Source organism: Garra rufa, chromosome 22 (assembly GCF_049309525.1).
Source record: "Garra rufa chromosome 22, GarRuf1.0, whole genome shotgun sequence".
NCBI lineage: Eukaryota > Metazoa > Chordata > Actinopteri > Cypriniformes > Cyprinidae > Garra > Garra rufa.
In genome coordinates, this window is record NC_133382.1 from 24,934,546 (window position 1) to 24,938,831 (window position 4,286).

At 35.1% G+C, this 4,286-nt stretch overlaps 1 protein-coding gene across 1 annotated transcript in view; it reads left to right on the top strand.

Annotated features, from left to right (window-relative positions):
• Positions 1-1,571: 1,571 nt before the first annotated feature.
• Positions 1,572-4,286, top strand: part of LOC141297874 (zinc finger protein 438-like) — a 70,549-nt gene continuing 67,834 nt past the window's right edge. The window contains exon 1 of the mRNA XM_073828338.1: positions 1,572-1,676. The gene's annotated coding sequence lies outside the window, so the exon portion shown is untranslated. The remainder of the gene's footprint in view (positions 1,677-4,286) is intronic.

A 4,286-nucleotide genomic window follows, 5' to 3' on the forward strand; every position in this document is an offset into this window, starting at 1 on the left:
ATGAGTCCCTTGTTTGTCCTGAACAGGTAAACTGCCTGCTGTTCTTCAGAAAAATCTTCCAGGTCCCACAAAGAAAAATTATTTTCTCTTGTGGACTATTTGTAAACGCCTTTTATGTAAATTATCTTATTCAGGTTAGTACTAAATAAAAAATAACATGCATTTTGTATGATTTCTCTTATTATGGTAAAATAGTTAACATTTTGCAGATTCTGTGTAAACCTTTGAACAAATATCTTTACCTTGTGGACAGTTCTGTCTAAACCTTATGCATACACGGCCAGAATTTTTTTTTGTACAACAGCTTGTAACTGGGACAGGACCCTCAAAGGGACAAATTTGAACCTTCTTTACCCCTGAAAGGTGCATATTAGTACGTTAGAGTAGTAATATGTACCCTGTAAACTTTTGCACAGTTTTTTTCTGAGAGTGTACATACATATTCTCACATAATGCCAGCTATGACAAACTAAAAGCAGGCTGGAGTGGCTGGATAAGCAAAAATATTTTGAGCATTTGGACTTATCAGCATTGAAAACTGGAATCAAAATGCTTTAGGGTTTTAAAATAAAGAAAAACAATATTATACAATTATTAAAAAAAATGTAAAAATAATGTTATTAAAGCAAAGGGAAGATAAAATACTAAGAAATAATTCATGTTAATTTAGCAATTTAACAGTTTCATTCGAACTGTAAATTATTAAAAAAAAATCGAAATTATCTAACTTAGTCATTTTAGAATTTAGATACTACTGGTGTATAGAAATATAAACATTGGACATTCTGCTAAGCAACTATTTTATGTCACAATTAGTCAAACAGCAACAGATTTTTTTACCTAGTCCACAGTACAGTGTCACACAGAACAAACTGTACGATACAGTTTACCACATACACCAGAGTGAGATGAGTGAGACTGATAAATCCACCACTCGTCGTTTGTTTACCTGTACTCTTTGATTGTGCATGCCTTCACTTTCACTTTCTCAGCAGTTCCAGACTCATCTATCTACTTTCTAGTTTAATTATAGCCTAGTGTAGTTAAACAGGTAGGCTAGATATACAACGCACTCTGTCACCGCTGAACCCTATAGCGCTAGGCTACAGCACTTGTATTGTTTGGGTGCAATACCCCTTTACATGCATGAAGAAGATTACAACATAATCCCTGCTCAACTGACTGCATCGTCTGTCTCAGATTTCCCGCAGTTCCTTGAATCTGATAAAAAAAAAACGCCGACTGTAGGCTCGTCATAAAGTAGGCGGTGCTCTGATTGGAGAGTGACAGTTTAATCGTCTCTGATTGGCTGCATTCACAGAAGTAAACCGGTGTTGCCTGAGCCGTACCATTTTTCTTAAAAGGGGTGGGTGTGTAACTTTATTACTTGAATTTGAACAAAAATGATAGTGGTTTGCTTAAACATTACGCGTTATAACAATTACTACGTGTGTTGTATAGAAAATGTATAATTTCATGTACACAATATTGCGTTGAACATAAACATCCCTCACTTCCACTTTGTGACAGCCACCTTTTGGGATTTGAGGTCTCGTCCAAAAATGGCTGTGGAGAAACAGTTATGAAGATGTGTCGATCTACTCACCCAATTAATGTGGCGCATGCTCCAAATTAACCGAGAGTCCTCTGAACGAGCCGGAGGACATTTCTGGAAGGTGAGGCACAAGATGTTCCGTTATTTCCGTTATTTCGTGCAGCAAAGAGGAACCCAATGGGCTCACCGTGCAGTCGTGTTACGACTTTATTTTCAGCCAATAGGAATACCAGAGCGAACACAGGCCATGGCCTTCAAGGATGTGTTTATGCAGAATAAAACAACCCTGAACATCAAACTACATAATAGCAAAGCTTTAGTACGAAAACAGCAAGGACACGTTGTTAAAAACCATTGCAAAGTATATATTCGCACAACGAGGGGTGCAGAGTAACAGCTCTCATGCCATACCGGTTTAAAAGTGATATATTGTATTAACAAAATACTAATAGAACTGTTACATTCATATATAAATTCTGTATATTTCCATAACAGCATGCCTTCTGATTGCAGAGCCATTGTTTATCTCTTTAACTGTACTGTGAGATGTTGTCTTGCTTAATTAGTTATCCAATGAAATAAAATTGAGAACGTTATTCTACCTTTGTTTTAAATGTGTACGTAAACCTAAAATATCCTCGAATGTCAATTTCTAAGAGGATAGTTCATATTCATGATTGTCAACAGGTGCTATCAGTGTTGACATTTACCTGTACTGTTATAGCATGTTATATAGCATACTGTTACTAATACATAGTAATAGTATGGATTGGGAAATGTTAAATACAATAGTTTACTTTCCTGTAAACTTGCTTGTGGAAGTATAATGGAAGTGTAATGACGGTGTAACTCACTGCATGATATTGTGATTGTTTGTATGCGTTACACCCACCTTTTGCGTAGTCTAGACTCTAGAAGGTAGAAGGTCATAATATTTGCTTTGCTTTGGGTGTGTATATTACTTACCTAGATGGAAAACTCTAGTTAGCATAATTTAATATTCTCTGTCTGATCAGTTTGTAAATATCATAAGCCAGCCTGTTGAATGAGGTGCTGTAAGTCCTGTTTACTCATAATATGGTGATTTACACTGCTTGCAATGAAGTGAATTTAAAAGTCTGGCCTATTTCACAGAGTTCACACTGTTTTAACAGTGTAACTGCAAAAGCTTTCACACCAGGAGTATATCTGTAAGAAAGTGTTGTTTGTGTCTGTCACTGAATGGAACTTGCATTGACCCAGACAGATGTTTTTTTTTTTTTTTTTTTTTTTTGCTTTTTTGCTTTAGTGCGTTATGTTGCTGTATGTGAATTTGTAAGCCTATATTTTAATGGTCTGTGTTATAAATAGCATTATAATATTTTTCCCATTAGATTTAGCATGGTACACGTTAAAAATACGTTCAGAGCTGAAACACAACTCACACCTACATTTCTGGTATGCAGTGCCATTGTTTGGGATTATTGTATCCATTAATATTGTTGCTGAAAAACATGCTGTTTTTGCATACAGGCCTAGCTCCGCTAACAACAAATCAAAGTTTGACTATGGTAAGTAAATTTGCCACTCTGTGATTGTTTGTTTACGTATACATGCATGACCAGTGACATTTCAAACTGGTAAATCTACCTTGTTGGTTTCCAAATGTCATAATAATATTTTCTCAGTTAAGCTACAAATCATTCTGGACATTTGATTGGAAATTTGCCCCAGGTATTCCAGTGGAACATCCTCTTATTTATAATGGCAAGCTTTGCTGAATGAGTAGCAGTGTCAGGAAAATTGTCTTGAGCAATTTGTTAAATTCATAAGCGCATGCACATATCTTGTTGCAGTTTTTGGTGATGAGAATTGGCATTTGATGATAATTTGAAGTGGTAAAAGCTTTCCAGTAAGGTTCTGTCAGACTGACGATGTTTAAAAATCAAGCCAGATTTGTAACATATGTAAGATTGTAAGCAAGCTTTTTTTTAAGTGATGATTATGTTGCTTTGCTTAAAGATAACCTTACATGAGTGTAAAACAATTTATGTATACATTGTTGTGGAGGTTTATCTGTACAAAGGATGAATTTGTTACTCCTTTAAAGAAAGTATGTAAAGGCATGTTTTTGAAAGACAGATATGCATTTGATGGCAGGTCAATATGAGTCTGTTAATCACAAAAAGTTACTGTATGGCTTAAGAATATTTGGAATATAGTGTTTTAGTTGTATGGGCTACTTTTGTGGTGATTTGTGTCCTTTTAAAACTTGACAGCCCCAGTCCTTATTCGGTTTTCATTATATTGAAAAGTTTGGCCAGGATAATCTTAAACATTTTTGTTTTGTTTCTAAAGTCATAAAGATTTGAACATAAGTTTCATTTTTGGATGCATGTTTCTTTTAGTGCTTTTGAGTCATACTTTAATAGCTACAGAGTTAAAGGGTTAGATCACCCAAAAATGAAAATTACCCCATGATTTATTCACCCTCAAGACATCCTAGTTGTATATGACTTTCTTTTTTCAGATGAATACCATTAGAGTTTATAATGGCAATGAGTGGGTGTTGAGATTTTGAAGCAAAATGAAGTGTGCGCATCCATCGTAAAAAGTCATCCAAAAAGCTCCAGGGGTTAATAAAGGCCTTCTGAAGTGAGCTGATCCATTTCTGTAAGAAACATTTCCATATTTCAAAGTTTATAAACCATTAATTATCGTAAAACTGTTGCAGGCACGTTCATGAGAAAGT